At 38.6% G+C, this 20,487-nt stretch overlaps 1 protein-coding gene across 12 annotated transcripts in view; it reads left to right on the top strand.

Annotated features, from left to right (window-relative positions):
• The window catches only part of USP25 (ubiquitin specific peptidase 25), a 412,805-nt gene that overhangs the window by 311,992 nt on the left and 80,326 nt on the right, over positions 1-20,487 (top strand). Inside the window, exon 30 of one of the 12 annotated variants that reach the window (XM_078388969.1) lies at positions 421-18,545. The exons of the other annotated variants lie outside the window; for them this stretch is intronic. The gene's annotated coding sequence lies outside the window, so the exon portion shown is untranslated. The remainder of the gene's footprint in view (positions 1-420; positions 18,546-20,487) is intronic. 12 annotated transcript variants of the gene reach the window in all.

Here is a 20,487-nt window from a genome sequence, read left to right as displayed (position 1 = left end):
TTCAAAATGGCTCCCTGCTGTGTTTAGGAAGGCTTTTTTGCTTTACAGGCACTGGAAAATGGCCGCCCTATGGAGGATCTCCACTGGACGCTGAGGTATTTAGCCTATTGGAACGCATTGAACCGGTTTTCAGTGCATTTCAATGTTTTGTTTTTTTTACTTTCGCTTGACGACAATTTTGTTCTACAGCGATTTTACTGGAACAGATTGTCCTCGTCAAGCGAGGCACCACTGTATTCCAAATCCTAGAAGTCTCTGTTTGGGGAGTGCCACAGGACCACATTTAATTGTGCTCACCAGGAGAAAGGCTGAGCTAGAAGACTTCATGGCCTAACACAGGCTGACCTCCGGCCTATTATGTGCATAGTAGTAGGTGTGGGAATACACATAAACCACTTCCCTACTTCTTTTGTCCACCAGAAAGTCACTGGGACCTTTCCATAAGAAACATGAGGACCAGAAGCAACCTGCTCATAATGCTTGCATGAGCAGGAGCCCTGACAATATAGAGCTCTGATCATGTAAGTACTATGAGTTGAGCTGAGTGCACCTACAACTGCTGCTTCAGATCTTTACTTTCCGTATACAAAGGTTTCAGGGAGTACTGGAAGAGGAGGAGATATGGTGATGGGCTTTACATGAACGTCCCCATCCCTCTCATCTTTTCAGCCTTTTACACAGTTTCAGGTGGAACGTCTGAATATTGAAGTGTTTTTGGTGCTTGGGGGGGGGGGAGTGCAGCTGTGGCTATGCCATCATTTTGCATCTCTGGCAGCCTACATTTCCTGATCTGAATTAAGATCTGAGGGAGCCTTATGGGATTTCCCCTGGGTTTGAACTGAACTGTTGTGCGCTAGAAAATGAGGGCTGCCACTGATATGAATCTACAATAAAATAAAAGCTATTTGTGTACTTCCTTTCACCTCAGAAACAAGGTAAGCACATGAATCTTGAACTCCATCCATGGTAATTACTCCTTCTTTGAAATTCCTTCTTTGAAATGTAGTTTTGCTCTCAGGACACCGGTACATTAGAGCAGGTCTCTAGCAATCATGCAACAGTTTGGCAATTGATAAAAGACAAAAAAAAAGAGTATCTTCCTTTCCCTGTTTAATGTGAAGGCCTATTCCACAGGTAGCGCACTGGGCTTCCCCCCCTTGTCCTTTCTAAAGGAAAAAAGAGGTAGGCCTGAGTGTTGTCATCAGTAAGACTTCATTCTATAACTCAGATATTGGGCTGTTTCTCTTCTCCTTTGCTGGAAAGAAATATGAAAATAGATCCACATTTCAGCCATCCTGTAAAAGGGTCTGCAATCATCAGTAGAACAGGGGTGCTTCTTAAAAATCTTTTCCCCTCCCTTCATCAGTGAGTGTGTATAATTTTTACAAATTCCTACTTGTTTACCTGGTATCATGTTGTCTGTTGTCACTATGCCTATGGGCAGGGGGGCAGGTAAAAGAAACACTATTCTTTCTACTGCCACCACCTCCTACAGAAGCTCTCTGAAATGGATGCAGGTGAATGTTCTGAGGCTGATCTCGGACAAGACGGAGGTCCTGAAGGTGGCTGGCCCCAACATTGGTGGTTTGGGAAACTCCCTCTCCTTTGGGGGGGTGACTTTCACCACGAAGAGTGAGGTTCACAGCTTAGGGGTCGACTTGGGTCTGAGTTTACCATGGAAACCTAGGTAGCATCAGTGGTCCGTACCGCCTATTTCCATCTTCAGCAGATTGCCCAGCTGCATTTCTATCTTGATGTGGTGGCCCTCACCACTCTGGTCCATGTGCTTGTAGTATTGAGATTAGACTACTGTAATGCGCTGTACGTGGGGCTACCCTTGAGACTGATGCAGAAGCTTCAAATGGTGCAGAACGCGGTGGCCGGACTTCTTACTGGGGTGAGAAAACATCAACATATCTCCCTTACTCTGGCTGACCTGCATTGGCTTCCCTTTTGTTTCTGCATTGATTTCAAAGTACTAATGATGACATATAAAGCCCTAAACAGTTTAGGACCTCAATATCTGGCAAAACACCTCCTCCCATGTAGATCTACCCAAATCTCTCACTCTAGTCAAGATGGGCAGCTGAGGGGCCTAAAGCTGAGAGAGGCCTGAAGAGAAAGAACAAGAAAGCGAGCCTTCTCAGCAGTGGCCCCTCCAGAAAATTGTCTGGTTCCCTCACTTGGTGTATTAAGAGCCTACTCAAGACCTGGCTCTTTAGGCAGGCCTTCTGTCCTGTCAATACCTAATTTATTTGCCATCTTCAATTGTATTAATGTTGTTGTTTTATTTTATTTTATTACTCTTGAGTGTTGTTACCCGCCCAGAGTGGACTTTGGCAGGATATTTAAATAAATAAATAAATAAATAAATAAATAAATAAATAAATAAATAAATAAATAAATACCTTCACCTGAAGACAAAAATGTAAAGCTGATATTGCACTTTGAACATATTGTGAGGTAAGTGCTTCATTCATAGTGGAAATCAGTGTCCAAATGTAATTGTGCCATTGACAGTTTTTGCCATGCTCATTCAATTTTATAGGAATGAAATCACCTTTTTAAAAATATGTCTTATTAGCAATCTAATCTACAATCTCTGTTACGTAACAGAAACTGCCAAAGATGACTTCATTTGGCCACAGTACTAGAAAATAAATCAGGGCTCTAAAAGATTCAGTGATTCACTGCTGAAGCCTGCACTGGTCAAACAACACTTGCATTTTGCAGTGGCACCTCTAGAACAGATAAAAGGAAGTGGGCATTTTCACACAGTGCATAGTTAAAATGGAATTTGCTACCACAAGATGTAGGGCCACCAGCTTGGACAGCTTTAAAAGGAGTTATACAAATTCTTGCAGCGACAAACTATAAAAAGCTGCCAGAGGCAGGAAGCCTCGATGTATCAGATGCTGAGCCAGAGGGTGGTTTTTGTGTGTGTGCGCACGCACTCATATTCTGCCTCATATCCTGTGTATGTGTGTGGACTAGACAGATCTTTGGTCTGATCTAGCAATGTTCATCTTCTGTGCCACCTATAAGTAGGACTATGACAGTATTAAGTTTTCCATGTTGAAAATAAAGAGATCAGGTATAGTATGGCAAGAGGCAGTCGGAATGCAAATGGTGAAGGAATCGATTTGTGAGTAGAAGAATGTGGAATGGTTCTACTTTTCTGGGGGACATGTGTGCTTAGGTTCTATTCAATGATTGTCATTAATATGATGCAGTCTATGAAATTAAGACATTTGCTAATGTAAAGGGCAATATCTTTTCAAACAAAAGTGCTAGACCTAAGTTGTTGGGTTCTTGTTTTTTTCCATTAACATTTTTTCAGCCAGATGTTAGAGTAGTGTTAGCTATGGATGTGAGGGTGCAGGGAAGATAGCCTGTTGTCAGGGGAACAAGAATGGAAGTAATTGAATTGAGTAGTGAACAATAACAGGCAGCTAGCTATGTGAATAAAGAAATACTCTTCTATTGCTCCCCAACATCCTGTATGAAAAGATGAAGTAGAGGCCAGTTGCCAAGCCAGTTTGTGTGGCCATTGGAGGACCATGTGCCAGTTTAGGAGAGGATAATCTAAGAGAATAATATAAGAATAAGAAAAGAGCAGAAGGTTTTTAAAAATGATGATTTTTAGAAACTGAAATCCATTATCCTCTCTCCCATTAGAAAATGGTTGGTTGGTTGATTGGTTAGTTGAAAGAAGATGAGGTGTTGCCTAGGGTGGATGACAGTGGAGTTTTTGACAATTCATGTAGCTGTTTCCTTCTCTCCAAAGCTTAAAACATCAAAACACCAAAAGGGATTAATATTGATGTGAATCAAGAACAAAGGAAGACCAGCAAGAAATGTCATACCATATAAATAAATGTTGTCTCTTAATGAAGTGCTATGATTTGGTTCTGCTTTGGTTTTACCAATTGCATGTTTTAAACCAGACATTGGATATAATTGTTTCACCCAAACAAATATATCTAAGTTTGTTTGGCTGATTTACATGTCACTATCATCACAGTTCTTTGGGAGGAGGCACATTCTTATATCCACAGAATTTAACCAAACAGATCAGCTTACTTACTTCTGACTAGTATAGTAACCCATAGCCATATCAAAAATATAGCTGTTTTGAAACTTGCAACCCATAATTATATGAGTTTACAGCATACAGTGCCACTGCTATAATTGTCATTGGCTGCCAGTGTACAGTACTTGCAGGCTCGGTTCAAAGTGTTGTTTCTGATCTCTAAACTCTTACACAATTTAGGCCCAGGCTATCTGAACATGTTTTCCCTTATGATCTGTCTGTGAGATATCCAGGGAAAGTTCTTTTCTTGGTTTTGTTGTGGTTTTACACATCTAGCAACAGCAAGCTGCTGTGGCAAGTGGACTTCTCACATCTACTTCTCCTATTGATCCTATTGACTTCAGTGTGAATAAGTATCCTTGCCCTAGAGACCAGGGCAAAATTTAGAGAGATCCAAGGGACTGTCAGATACAAAGCTAAGTACTTCTAAGTGAATGTGTTTAATGTTGTGAAAGATCAGGAAGGTAGGTATTGCTTTTCAAACGTTTAACATCTAATGACAAGTCTATGTTTATTTTGCCTTTGTGACCTACATCAAACAGAAGCCAGATTTTACATAAGCATTATAAAATCAGTGGGTAATTTTGCAGAAATACGTATTGTTACAGATGGAGATTTCAATGGGTTTTTGGTACCAAAATATTAGCAGTGATAAATCTAAGTCATTGCCAAAGATGTCTTTGAAGTCTTCATAAGCATGTCAACTATGAGGTACATGGAAAATATTGTGTCTGCATAACTGATAATTGTATTCTTTATTGTTCTCTACACATCTCCTATTCTAGAATAGATATGTCTGTGTGTGTGTGTGTGTGTGTGTGTGTGTGTGTGTGTTCCCATACATAATAGCAAAGACTCTTAAGGTTTACATTATACCAATGGTTTATATAAATTACACACCAATAATTCTAACATGGGAGTTTAGGGAAAATTCTTTTTATCATTAGAGACTTGGGCAATCTTTTGCTTCTTATAGGGTTGTGTGGAAATGTATAGAAAGAAATATTAAAGAGTTTTTTCAATATAATGTTATTTTTGTGTGTTCAGCCAAACTTGTAATGCTGAATTGGGAGTGCCTCAACATCCCCAGCCACACTCCTGAAAGTTTGGTCCTTGGTAACAGTCTTATGGCAGACAGGCACTGCATAGTGTTCACTGGGATGAGAACAGGTGTACCAGTCAGATTTAGAGACAACAGAGGGGAAAACTCCTTGCAGTTCAGTTTTGATTTGAAATATTTGGGAAGGACGTAACTCAAGGTTTTTTTTGGGGGGGGGGCACAAATATGAGAGTAAGTAAAAGTGAGAGATAGATCCATCCCTAGGCTACAATAGTTGAGTGTAGTATCTGCACTCTCTGCATGTGTAGATATGTCTAAAAGTCATGTGGATACCTGGAGGGATGCCTAGGTGACATCATTGTAAGGCAGAGTGGCCCTACTCCCTAATCTTTTGCTGAGGTAGCCCTTTTGATAGTACCTAACAAGAACTACTTTCATGAGCAATTGAACACAGTGGCAAAGCCATGCTTGGCGCATGATTAGAAGTTTCCAGAACAACTAAGTTAACAGGAAGTGTAGCAAACAAAGAAACACACACACACATCTTTATATTTAAAAGTATTTTGGCACCATGAGATTTCTTTCTTTCCTTTACGTGAATCCTTCGAACTTCTGATCAAATTACTATCAAGTACAAACACCAAAAGTTTTCCTAACAAACTCTCTCACACATATATCATATATAAAATATATAGCAGAGACACACACAGAGAGACTGAAATCAGTAATTCCATTGACAATGTTTCTAAAGTGAGCCAGTTGTAAGTAAAACCTTTTCATTTAGGCTCAATGTTAAAACAGAGGGTTAATTCCTGGAGAATGTTCATCCCTTACAAGTGAAATTGCAGCTCTCTTCTCACCTCTCTTACATCTGTTCTTTTGCCTGCATGTTGGGTGCTCCCTTTTGACCTCCAGTGTCTCCTCTCTTCTCCTGCTGCCATCTCCACTCTCTTGCTGTTGCACTTTGTGATATAACATTATAGTGCCAGTCACAGTGGCGGTAAAAGTGAGTTATGAATGCTAGGGGTGATTAGCTAATAATGGTATGTTTTCAAGCAGGGGACTGAAAACATTATCTGTTGTAAGCCAGGAATCCCCTGTATATCCAGTATTTCTTTAGAAGGTAAATTTAAGTTCTTTTGTTCTAGCTGTCACACGAGCATGTCTATTATATTTTGAGATTCTTAGTAAGTGAGCTATTTTTTGATATTTTTGTTCATTCCTACTAAACATTCAGAACTTTGTTGTTGTGAGTGGATAACATAGCCACTATCCCCTATCTATTACCTTTGTATTTTGATTTATTCCAATGTATTGTTGTGTGTCTTCTTTTTGTTACCTCTGTTTTTAAAGAAAATAAAGTTTGACACAACGAAATATGGAACTTTGAAAAGCTAAAAGCTCCCCCCCCCCAAAAAAAATTTAATTTGATATGTTTCTGTTACTGCTACTGGTGTGTTAAATGCACATTTAGATTGATTACAGGAGAGATCTAAATTTTTGGAAGGCATTTGACAAGGATTTACATGCACTACGATCTCACTAACAATTAAGGTAGTTTTCGGTAATTCTGAAAAGGGAAAGTTTAAAAGTAAGAATATAAATGAAATAATTTCCAATTCTGCAACCAGTCACAAGTGCTGTTTGGTCCTTCCTGCACAATTCAGTCTGTCACCTTGCATTGCCATTTGTGTTTCCACATTCATGGAGAACTGTGAGCACACAAATATCCTCATGGACTATGAGAAGGACTGGGTTGTCTCCAAAAGGAGAGAGGGCAGCTTGCCCTTGATCTCTGTGCCCTTTATTTGGACACAGAGCAGGTTGGGGGATTTCTGCAAATACCTAGTCAATATTGATGTTTAAGAGCATTGTGACACATTTGTAGCCTTGGACTTTCTGTGCATGAAGCCCATTTTCTACTGATGTTATTAATTTTATTTCAGTGTACACATTCAAGTGTGCCCTCAGATACATTTTGTGTTGTTTGTGACATGTTTCTGGGACAATCTCTTAGCTTCCAAGATGAAAGGGGGGATATGAAAGAAAGGAAAATATTTACATTGGTACTGTATTAATACTGAACATGTACTTCCCATTTCCCAGTAACAGTACCCAGCCACCAAGGTAATTTGGTTTGCCTAATGCTTGACTGTAAGAAATCTTGTCTTCTGAACATTTTATTGCCTTCCTTTATCCTTTGCACTGAAAGACAAAAAGAAGATGCAGAGACTGTAATTAGGACTTTGTGAGTCACATATTTTACTAGGGATTACACCACGACTTGCTGAAATAAAATCATTGCTCCAATCCAGTTGTTAGTCCCACCTGGAGTATATTCATTGTTGGAACGTAAATCTACACTTATCTTAATCTCATTGACTCAGCCAATGAGATTAAGGGACTAGCAGTTGCTTTAAGACCATGGGCTTCCTAGATAAATTTTGTAAAAAGGATCAAAGCAAGCAGGTACTATATGACAAAGGTAGGTGGCAAGGAAGGATTGGATTGTTAGTTATAGAAGAATTGATTTGTCACTGATTTATGACAGAGATCTGAAAATCTCCCAGTCTAAATTTCTTTGCTTTGCTGTAAAGGCTGTTTACATTTTCTTGCCAGTTTTTTTGGATATTGGGTTGAAATATGTGCATATTTTATGCATGTTCTCTAATATGCGCATTTATTCACACATTTTACCTAGTTCACACATAGCCCTTGTTAGTGTATTTGTGTGTGTTTCAATTATATATATTTTAACCACTATCATTTTAAAAATGTTCAATTTTTGCACTCTGTTTCTCATAAATATTTCATCTGAAAACTGCCAAGGCAAGGTGCTTTTCTTCTCATAATGCTACCTGATTCCATTGAGATTTCTTTAGATTTCTCTTAAATTAACAAAAATGCATCCCAAATTTTTGGTGGGGACTCAACCAGATAGCCTTTGACACTTTCCAAGTCCTAAGTATTTCTGACAATGTCTTTGTCCTTTTTAATTTTTTATATATATATTATTTATTTTGACTTTTTAAGTAATTATATATATATTGTTTTTGCACATATATAGTTGTGCAAAAACTTCCATCTGATCCTAATATACAACAATGTGGCACTTTTTCCTCGGAAGAACTCATTATTTAAAAAATGAAAAAGACTTAATGGGAAAATCCATTTTGTACTGTTCTCAAATAAATTCATAAAAAAAGGCATTCGGTGCAGTGTGGTTGGTCTCCGTCTATAAAATATATAGCTAAGCTTTAACAAAGTTTTTCATCGTTAACATATGTGGGTCTTAGCCTATTTATATTGCATATGAACCTATTTAATATAGCTTCTGCTTTGAGAAGTCTTGTCTAACTAACTTATTCAGTATAATCACAACATGTTTTCCCCCTCATTTCTTGCTGGCTAAAAAATGCACAAGTACATTCCTGATCTGAGAAAGATGATGGCTGTCTCCCCCCACATGACCCCCATCTTAGGAGTTCAATGGGATTCTAGCCATGAGAGTTTTCTCAAATTGTCAGTAAATACGTGAAATGAGCCAGTAGACAGAGTTTCCTTGGGCTTCCAAGAAGCTTTTATTATTTGTTTATTTAAAATATTTTTTACCCTGCCTTTCTCCTCAAAAGAACCCAAGGAAGCTTTTGAGAGGGTTCTTCACCAAACATTCATAAGCAGATTTATTTATCCTTTTATGATAAGGAAAGTAGTTAAAAGAAAGAAGCAGATAGTAACAATAAATGGTCCATAGTTATAATGGAAGAATGTAAGATCTTAGGTACTTCAGTGATCTGTATTGGGATTGGGGGTTTTGGAGGTCCTTAGAAAAGGTCTGGAATTAGGCCTGATCAACAATGTGGCCAGGCTGGCACAAAATTATTTAGGATTGTGAACTTTGCCAGCTAATGTTTCTGGACAAAATGGAGGCCCTGATGTAGGAAAGTGGTGATGTTAGGAAAGTGGTCTGTTCCTCTCCAGCAATGTAAGTGTAATTCAGACTTCCCCCTAACCCTATTAAAAATATGTACTGTTATTATTCAATGTACATTCTCAGAAGGGTTGTTGTTAGGAGCATAAGGGAGCATTGAGGTCTGTGGTTAGGAGGGAAGGAGGCTGAAAATTAGAATACTATGTGTAGGATCAACAAGAGATAGGTAAGCATTTGATATATGTTATAATACTACTGGGAGTTCTGCTGTGTTTAGTATTACACTTTTCCCTTCTGGGTTCCTGTAGAGTCCTGCAGCATATGCCAGAACATGGCAAATAAAGTTCTTAGGGTAATTTTGCTTATAGCCTTTCATTATTTATAAAAAGACATGCAGCATCCCTATGTTCGAGAAATTGCATTTAGTGATAAGAAAGTGCTTAACCCATGAAAGTGTCCAAAGAGAGGAAGGAGGGTTTAGATCTGAGTACTATCCAAAAGTGACAACTAGAGAATATTACTTGTGCTCTTTCATTTTTGCCTCCAGGCCTTGTGCACAATATGCACTTTGCAGGTTTTCTCTCTTTTGTTTTCTCTGGTGTCATTTTGCTAGTCCAAGACCTCTTGCACATTTTCAGAGGTAGCACAAGAGTGATCCGATATCTTCTTGCACTGCTTGTACAACTGGTCACAATTTGATCATAAAGAACAACAGCTAAATTTTATACTGCTTCCCACACACTCATCAATTTATGCTTTCTCAGCATGAGAAGAGAACTCAACAAGAAATTCCCAGTCTCGTCTTATTCCTTATTCCAGAATGAGAGCAAGACGAGGAGTGCTTCTTTCCTTTCTCAATATCTATGCCATTTGTGCATGGTATTGTTATAAAAGCAGTTTTGGAAACTCAGAATGCAGCCCTCTTAACTTTGCAGCCATGGATAACCACTTGCAACCATTTTCTCCTAACTGTGGGAAAGGGCATACATTCCCTGGTGGTATAAATTTGACAATACTTATTTTGAAAAATTATTGAAATTGAACAATTTGCACAAATTAGTAAAAATCTACAATAAATGTTAGCTTCTTGTGTTGGCTTTCAGAGGGATAGACTTGCAGCTTTTCTTATTTAAAACAATTAGCTAGCCATTCTTTGCTCTCTATGTATATATTTGTGTGTGTGTGTGCATTGCGACTTTAATGGTATCAGGCTTGCAAAGACTGCCAAACACTTTCCACATGGGGAATTGTTAACGGCCAGCAAGAAAATGCCTCAGGTTATGCCGTTTGCCTTTTGCAGGTGTAACTATGCAGCAGAATTTGCTGATTCGAGTTTATTGTGTTAGCCTAGTTTTCATTTAAGAGAATGTCAGATTCACATTTTTCATGTTTATTTTAGTAATCATCTATTTTATCCACCTTGCCAATGGACAGCAATCCAAAGCTGACCATTTTTACCTTCCTCTACTTAAAAGACTGATAGAATGATAAAACAATAAAACATATATGCCCCTAGTTACTTGGATAAAAGATAGGAGGGAGAGAGAGAGAGAGAGAGAGAGAGAGAGATTCCTTGGTCTTGCTGTCCTCTAGTTAAAACTGTCTAGACTTTTTCAGTGTATAGGCAACTTGTGAAAAAAGGCTATCACTATTACACAGCTTGCTTAGTTGGAAAGGTATGGAATAACATTAATGAAAAGCTTCATTTAGACCAGTGTTTAAAGTCTTTTTCTTGCTGCTTTGTACCACGTCTTTGCCTTCTTTTCAGAACTAGCTACAACTCTTTATGAGCATTTTGTCTGTCACCCACCTCACTTCAAACTGACACAGATTAAAACTTTGAGGAGTTATCAATAAGGCAACATCTCCCTCACATTATTCTTTCCCTTTGAATGCCAAGTACCATAACAGCAGTTCCAAGGATATAACACCTTCATACCTGTTTCATGCTGCCAATATGCAAGACCTCATAAAACATAAGGCATGCTGCCCAGTATGGTACCACCTTAAGTACGCAGACCATCAAACGCATTCATAGACCTCAATTGCAGTCCAAGAGTTCCATCTGTAAATCAGACCCTGGCGCAAATGTTAACAACTAAAAAACAAAGTTACCTCTTAGGAGCTCTAAAAGCCCCTAAACAGGGGATACAAATGTTTGAAGCATTGCTCTTATTGTGTATTTTAGGACTGACTGATCTTTCATAGGGTTACTCCATGCGAGTAATTCTTGTCTCTTAAGATTTCTGTAAGCAGAGATACCAGCATGGGTGTCTGAGGGGGGAAACTCTTTATCTCCTGACAAAAGATAGTTGATAGCTGGTAAGATTATGGTGATATGTTTCAGTAGGAGTCAGGATGGCCAAAAAACACCTAGGTAGCAGAGATGGACCATTTTTCTTCACCCCCTCCTGGTCAGCCCTGGAAGAGTGAGAGATGTATGAGTGTATAACAGGAAGCTAGTCTTGCTGAAACTGACTCTGAAAAGGAAACAGAGGTGGCTCTGCTTCCTCTAGGACAGCTTATGGCATTACAAGTTCCACTAACAATCAAACTGGGAACAAGAAGCTATCGGCACATTAATACCGTCAACCTCCATTTTATGTCCCTCTTAAATGTAGAAGGAAATGAATTGAGGATATGAAGAATATGTGCTAAATTCCTTCTTGTCATCAATTTCTGCCTTTTGGCACAGTGAAACGTCTCAACAGGAAATTTCCAAGACCTGTGAGATTCCTAGCCTCCAGATCAAGAACAAGATGACGAGCAGCTCTTCTTCTTTTTTCTCCTCCTTCTCCTTCTCCTTCTCCTCCTCCTCCTCCTCCTCCTCCTCCTCCTCCTTCTTCTTCTCCTCCTCCTCCTCCTCCTCTTCCTCTTCTTCCTCTTCCTCCTCCTCCTCCTCCTGTTCCTTCTTTTCTTCTTCTTCTTCCTCTTTTTCCTCTTCTTCTTCTTCGCTAAAGATTTATGCAGATTGTACACAATGGTTGTCTGGCAATCTGGGTAGATCTAGTGTCCCTGCCCTTTAAGAAGTAAACTACACATAAAACTAACAGAAAACACAGAGACAGCCAAGGCAGCACTAACAATAGCTTTCCATGCAATGTACAGGTTGTGTAATTTCTGAAAAAACTGTGAATCATTAGTACAAGAAGGTATCTCACCTTCTTGTAATTCTGTGGCATTGCATGATGGGTAAGAGAAGCACCAATTTTCTTTCTGAAAATGAACCTTATATCACAGAAATTTCATAAGTTTTTTTTAATCAGTCCATCCTTCTCATGGTAGTCTGGGACAGTGCAAAGTGCCCAAGGCCATACAAGTGATGGAGCATGTAACAATATTTATTAGTTAATTAATTAATATCATATAGTTGTATACTGCCCAATCAATATTAGACACTACTCTGGGTGATTTATAATCAGAGGATACACAAACAATTTAATATAATATAATAACAATAACAAAACTAATCATGAAAATAAAATAACACATAATCAAAAATTGCCCATAATATAATCAATAAATCTAATCTAAAATCAGAATTAAACCAAATGATGACAGGACAGATGTCATAAGTATAATGAAATATTAAAAGAGAATGCTGTTAAAGGCTTGAACATCTTCTTAAAGGCTGAGAAGGAGGGGGCCATTTGCAATTCTACCAGCAGTCCATTCTTCCAGGATGTCTTCCTGGCTTGTCTTGGTGTGGCAACCCATAACAATATGGCCCGTGAGCATTGGGTGGTGGTGGGGGGTTGATGTTCTTAGGGAAAGATGCTCTGATAAGTACTTTATGGGTGATCTCAACTGACCCCTTGCCTAGGAGGCACAGTGAGAATTCTAACTCTGCACTCTGGAGCCACAAGGAAATGCTCTGAATCAATGAATGATGCAAGTAGGGTATGCATGTGCAATAATATTTTGTGATGTGTTTTATGGTGTATGTTTTGTTTTATGAATGCTGCTCATCATTTTGGAGTTAACTCATAAGTTCATACAACAGTATGATACCAGGAGTTGTTGCACAAGTTGCTATACCTACCAGCATGTTTTGGAAAAGTACCTCAACTGGGGAGTATTGTGCAGGAGTAGTATCCTCTTCCAAATTTCATGATTCATGATTGGTTCTCTTACTTATGGATTTTTTTGGCTTGTTGAAATTCTCATGTGGATAAAAATTTTGTACCAAGTTCAACCTTTGCTTTATAGACCTACATTGGCTTTGCTACTTTTTTGCCTAATTAAGTGTCAGGTAGTGTTTTTTTGTTTTTTTTTGTTTTTGTTTTTTTAAAATAATATGGTCATCAAATAGAAATAAAAATATGTACGTTTCCTTCCAAAATTTGAATTAGAATAATAGGTCAACAGCAGGGTTGGGCAGTGATAGGCAGCCTATTGCTAAAAAAAGATACACTGACCATAGCAGGCGTTGTCTTCATTTCATCCTTATGTTGATGACAAAAGACATTCTGAGATGTTGTATCTGGGCTCCTGTCTCATACATGCATTTAGTGAAATGAAATATAATCTTTTAATGTTAAGGTTTAAGGACACTATGTTAGCCCTGTTATATGTGGAAGATTGAAAGTGATAGGCCCATTAATACATTTGTATACCTTTGAATTGTCCTTCTGAATTAAAATCCTGCCATTACTTGTATACATTTATAAAAATATAAAGTGTTTTTATAGATTTTCTTCTGCATATGAGACTAGGAGGAAAACAGGAAACTTGGGAGTTCCTTCCATTTTGATCATGAAGGTTTCTTGTTCTCTAAGATAGTTTTTAAAATTGAAATGTTTATGTTAACGAGTAAAAATATTTTAAAGTTCAACATGGCAGACATTGAAGGCATTAATATTGGCAGTTGTGCAAGTTATTTAAACTTTTCAAGGGAAGCATTTAATTTTGTACCCTTTAGACTTCACTTCCACAGAGTACCTCAGTGAAGCAAATATTTAAATACCTGTGTTAGCTTGCAACCCCATATGAGGGCATAATGCCCCTTGTTTCATCTATTGTTCAGAGTCTTTTGCTTTTTGTTTATTTGTTTTGAATATATAATGTGGCAATACAAGTATGAAAGTGTCAGGTCTCCTCTGTATATCTATACTGGAGAAGAGAAAGGAAGAGTGCATGAATCCAAACGAGATTTGTCTTTGTAATGCAGGAGTGAAGAACCTCAGGGAGCCAAAGGAGTTTTTCAGATTTGCCTGAGGGCTGCACATATAAAGGGGAGGTGCCTCACCAAGGAGACTAATTTGCATATTTATTTATTTACCTATAAACATTGGGACAATGGGTTTTTACTAACTGAAAAATAAGTTTCTCCTAAACTAGTTTCTCAAACAGAAAAACCTCTCACACCCTCTAATGGCTGATTTCAAGCAGCTAAAATTTAGTGGGGGTACGGGTGGTCCTATTTCAGAGAGGGAGGATATAAAACATGGCGCTAAGCTGGTAAGAAATCTTGGAGAACATACCAGCCCCACCCAACACAGAACAAGAAAATCCCCAGTTTTCAATCCAGCGACAAACCAAACCTTAGAGAATTGTGTTATGACAGGTAGAGATGGCAGCATAGGATCAACAAGAAATGCAACCCATGACTTCCATGGACCTGCTATATATAATTTTATTTTAGGTCGGAGAACCACAAATATGTTCCTGAGGAACAAATCCAGGGTCTACTATGGATTTTTCAGTAAACCCTCAGTGAAGAGACATGTGAATTTTGTATAACATAAACCTTTGTGGATGGCAGCTGATTAAAACTTACCCAAAATAAAATTTAGTTATTAGATATCATAAGATCCTTTGCTTGTTTTGCTGTAACAGAGTAAAATGGGTACCCCCTGGAAATTCCCACATTTTAGCATAGTTTTCAAACGAGGCCATTTAGTAATGAAGAATTTTGATGGTGCATCTAGTAGGTCTGTGGCTATCTGGGACATTATGAATTTTCTTGTTCAGTGCATGGTGGTGATAGTATGTTCTTCAAAATTTCTCAACAACTTTGAACCCCATTCATATGAATTATGGATGCATGCATGCACCTCTTACATTAAATGTCATTTCTAACACCAAACCTGCCTGGAAATTCAACAGCACTCCTCCTGAAGATCCACATCAGCTAATAAAAGGGTTCACCTGAATTTTGCACCATGTAAATTTTAAGGGGACAACAAAGCAAAGCAAAAAGCGTGCTGCTTATATATCGCCCTATAGTGCTTCAAGCACTCTCTGGGTGGTTTACAAGTTAATTATGCAGGCTACACATTGCCCTCCCCCCAGCAAGCTGGGTACTCATTTTACCGACTTCGGAAGGATAGAAAGCTGAGTCTACCTTGAGCCGGCTACCTGGGATTGAACCCCAGGTCGTGAGCACAGTTTTGGCTGCAGTACAGCGGTTTAACCACTGCGCCATGAGGCTTTCAACAAAGAAGCTGCTTTCCAATTTATAATATTTCATAGCAGTCAGTAGGAATTGGTACAATGGTACAAAAAGTGTATCATTAAGGAACGTTATGCACCTAGAAAGCAGCTGGCTTTGGGCATATGATCTGCTGAATGCTGAACACAAATGTACATCATGTTATTACACATTCTGAGTTGAAGAAGGACTTTGGGGGTGGGAAGAATTATGGTCAGATATGTATGCCAAACTAAGTAACTGTGAACTTCAGACTCATAAGCTCCTTGCAGCAGCATTCATGCCAGCACTAACAGCAACTACCAAGAATGTGCAGAGCTGGCATGAAAAACTGCTGCACGGCCCATGTGGTTTGAGGAACTCTTCCATGTTGCAATCATTGTATGAATCTGTGGAAATATGTGCAACAGCCTCAGTGTAGATCTGTATATTAGGTACCAGGTGTGAGCTTTTGCAAGATGGTAGGCTTGCTCACCAAAGGATGACTGATCGGACTAAAGGCTTATGCCTCACCCAGTTAAATTACAGGCAAGAATGGAATAGAAAGGGCAGAACAGGAGCTAAGCTCTGCTCTCCTCTTGCTCTAAAGTGGCATTTATGTTAGAGTTGCATTTTGAGACCAGAGGTGTGTCTGGTCTCAAAAAACAAAACTGAACCAGGAAAGCTGGACAGAAATTTAGTCTTTTAATATAAAAGGCTTCAGGAGAGATGTGAGCTCTAGACTGAGGCTACCTACCATTTATGTGGAAGGGCATATTGTAGTGCATGATTGTTAGTGGGAAGCAAGCTATCTTTTAGAGAAAACATCTGTCTAGTCATTGACCTTCTGAAACGTGAACATCTGACAGGGGATGGGAAAGCCAGTTAGTTTCACTTTCTTCTACATATTTTTTTAAAAAATCACTTTCTGTTCTGATTATGTGATTAGTACATTTTGACAAATTTAGCAAAAGCAAACTGAAAGGAAAATTTCACCCATCTGTGCCAGCGGTCCACAGCTGTTCCCTGATAGCTATGTTATACCTGTTTCCAGAATATCTGTTAAAGATGCAACGTTTTAAAAGGGGTGGGGTAATTCAGCCACAATCCCTGGCTTTGAAGAGTTAAATACTCAAAACCAGTCCTGAATGGGTGAAATCTGCAGTTTCAGTTCTCCCCCCCCCTTTTTTTAAACTCCTAAATGTGTGCAGTTGCAAATAGGAAGAAGCCTATGAATTTTGGAAAATTTTCACAGGAGCCCAAATGAAACTAAATTCTTCATCATCTCTTCACATGTTCCCAGACCTGAAAACAGTCCACAACATAGTTTTTAAAAAAATCAAAGGAAGAGGTTTCTAGTGCCAATTAGAAAAGAAGAATATCAGAAATATCAGAACATCATAAAATGCTTTGAAGTGGATGTTGGGTAGAAGGTGTACTAATCATAGAAATCATAGAAAAGTGAAGTTGCAAGGCCATGAAGTCCAATCCCCTGTTCTATGGAGGAATACAATCAAAGCATATCTCCCAGGTGATTATCAAAGTTTTTCTTGAACGCTTCCGGTGTTGGAGCACTCACCAACTCCCAATGTAACTAGCCCCACTCATGTACTGCTCTAACAGTTCGGAAGTTTTTCCTGTTATTCAACCAAAATCTGGATTCCTTTAAGTTCAGCCCATCCTGCACGCTGCGATAATTGAGAACAGATCTCGCCCCTCCTCTGTATGACAGCCTTTCAAATATTTGAAAAGTATTATCATATCACCCCTCAGTCTTCTTTTCTCAAGGATTTGTTGTCGTTTAGTAGTTAAGTCATGTCTGACTCTTTGTGACCCCATGGACCAGAGCACGCCGGGCCCTCCTGTCTTCCACTGCCTCCCGGAGTTGGGTCAAATTCATGTTGGTAGCTTCGATGACACTGTCCAACAATCTTGTCCTCTGTCGTCCCCTTCTCCTGTTGCCTTCACTCTTTCCCAGGGAGTTTTCTCTTCTCATGAGATGGCCAAAGTATTGAAGCCTCAGCTTCAGGATCTGTCCTTCCAGTGAGCACTCAGGATTGATTTCCTTCAGAATTGTTCTCAAGGCTAAACATGCCCAGTTCTTTCAGCCTTTCCTCATATGGCTTGGTTTCCATCCCCCTGATCATCTGTTGTCCTCCTCTGAACTTGTTCCAATTTGTCATTATCCTTCTTGAAGTGTGGTGTCCAGAACTGGACACAATACTCAAAGTAAGGCCTAACCAGTCCTGAATAGAGGGGGACTAACACCTTGTGGGATTTGGAAACTATACTTCTATTAATACTAATTGAGTATAAGATTTTGTTTGTCTAGTGCTCACAGGTGCCCAGCTATGTCACATGTGTGTTACAGTCCTCTTACCTATCCATGATCTCCAGTGTTCAATGGTATCCTCTTCACTGGAAGTTTCCACAGTCACATACAGTCATCTTTATTTTATTGCACCAGGAGGGAGGAAGTGGTTAAATATAATGACTGCTATATGACAAAAGCAAACAAGGAGCATATTTTAACATGATAGAGTGCCGTGCAGAGTCATCACAGCCATGGAGCATAGCTCAGAGCCGGAAAGCAAACAGCTGCTGTAGCCTGATTTGAGTTAAAATAGTGTCAGTGTTTAGTCTGGCGCACTGCTTCAGGAGAGATTGGCAGCTGGGTCAAACAAAGTCATTCCATTGGCTCCTTTCCCAGTAAGCTTCTGCTAGCATTTAGGTGCTAGTGCAGCACTAGGCCCTTTTCTCAGAGGTAGCCTAACATCTAACCGCACCCTCTTTACTTGTTTTGTTTTGCTTTTTTAAAAAAAGTCCTGTCCCTCTTGAAGATAAATTCAGTATTGTGCAATCTGCCAACATTGGTGTATTAAGAATGCGCTCTGTCTTGAAAGCTGATGCATCCTGCTCCCAACATGGTGCAGAAAGAAGTTTGTTACCGTGCTGGATTAATAAAAGGGGCCTTTATGGGTTGTGAAAGAATATCTGTGTGCTTAGGCAGGAAACTTTTTGATCCACAGAAAAGCCAGACGACATCTAGGTAAGGCTGAATATCAAATCTACTTTTATGAGAAACTGTGCAGTGAGCTCTCGGTTAATTGCAAATGCTTAAAACTGTCCTGCTTGCATGAACCATTTTCTTGGAGACTTTATAAGAACAGTTGTACAGAATAACGATTTTGCATCATTTGAAAAGCTGGCCAAATGCCGGACTGCTCTGTTTAGTTTTTAAAGTTTTCATTAAAATGAAATATGTTAGGGCATGTTGTATGCCAGCTTAGAGTTCACAGACAGGAATGTAGAAAGAGAAAGTTCAGTTTTCATCTAAAAATACTCTTTAAAAAAAAACACACAGCAGCAGCCCTGCAGTTTGGGAAGGGTTACAAAGAGTGCTTTTCAGCTTTTAAAGAATATCTGCACAATAATTTAAAAGCAGTTGAGAATGGCTTTAGACTAATAGGGTTTGAATGACTAAAAAGTTTAATGTAGCTCTGGAGGGAATATTAAGTAAGTTGTCTTTGTCTCCTCGTTTTTAATTTTTGTTGTTGCTTTAGCCTGTTGGGTCACATTTTTTGTTAGCGCTGAAGGCTGCCATGAATTGGTAATGAGGGCCCCTTTTTGCACATGATTTTGGCACTTTGCCAAAATCAACTTCCCAACGGAGAGCTTTCTCTAAAAGAACCTGGAGCAGTTTTCTTTCTTTTTGTGTGTGTGATGAGGAATCACTCTGAAAGCTGCCATAACCAGTTGTGTAGGCATGTCAAAATGACTTTATACAGTGGATGTGAAACATTCCTTTTTTTATTCTCGGTTCTCTTTTCCTAGTATGCAAAATTGTTGGAATTATATGTTACGTTTCTTTTAGCTTGCTCACCATTCAGAATAGGTTTCACTGAACTCAGTCGTACACAAGGTTTGTACTCCTATAAGCTTTCCTAGAAAATCAAAGTGTAACTATCTCATTCTAATCAGTTTTCAGTGCTGAGATTTGCTTTTTTATCAGGATAAGGAACAAAGGAGTTCTTTAAAGTTTTCAGTTCATTAAAGCTCTATGAAGAGTAAGTAAATAACTTTTCTGAAAGTTTCTTGTGCAAGTTTAAGAATATCATTAGCAATTGTCTTGAAGTTAAAAATATATTGTGTTGGGGAAGAAAGTTGTTATATTCAGGGAAACAGAGTACTGTATTTGAATGTGCCTGCAGTTTTCAAAGTTCCAAACTCTGTTCAAAATCTATGCATTGTTTATTAGTAACAGGAATGGGCAAAATACCGTAGAACTGGCATCTTTAGTCTGGTTTAGAATTCTTTCTGCTGTACTTTTCGGCAAAAAGTGGCTTGGGAATTTAGCATTAAAAATGCTAAGCAATTTGGAAAGTTTCACGTGTTTTTCCAAGTTGGGTTGTTTCTTCTACGTACCTTGATAATTCAAGCTCATTGTGTATGTGCGTGCATTGTAACCTTGAATTTGTGAGTGTGCATACTCATATGTTTCTAATAATGCAATCTAGTGGTTGAAAACTAAGCACCTGGAACAGCTTGAGATGTTTTATAAAACCTTGAGGGTCTGCAAATTCCTGTCAGTTCACTATAAGTGGCGGTTGTACAATGTTATATAACTGTGGTCCGAATTATGATACTGTAAACTGTTTCCTAAGTTCAATATTTAAAGTGTAGTAGATGAATTTTACAGTGATGAAAACATGTAGCATTAAAATCTGTTGAAGTAACAGATTTCATGGTGTTAATAAAACATATAAAATAAGTAGATTTCACTGGGGATTTTTAAAAAGTTGCTAAGTGGAAAAATGAATATTGCAGTGCAGTATTTTATTTTTATTTTACCAGAAAGAAGTACTCCAAATAACCAACATGGGGCATGATAAAGTGTTAGAAGGAATTCAGAGATTTCTGTGAACATGAAAAATATGTTTCTTTATTTGTGCTATGTGAATATGTTGCCCAGCTTTTTAAAATCCCATTAA

The sequence above is a fragment of the Pogona vitticeps genome, chromosome 3, assembly GCF_051106095.1.
Source record: "Pogona vitticeps strain Pit_001003342236 chromosome 3, PviZW2.1, whole genome shotgun sequence".
Lineage (NCBI taxonomy): Eukaryota > Metazoa > Chordata > Lepidosauria > Squamata > Agamidae > Pogona > Pogona vitticeps.
The sequence above is the reverse complement of the archived record's forward strand: the minus strand, read 5'-3'. Positions and strand labels throughout refer to the sequence as shown.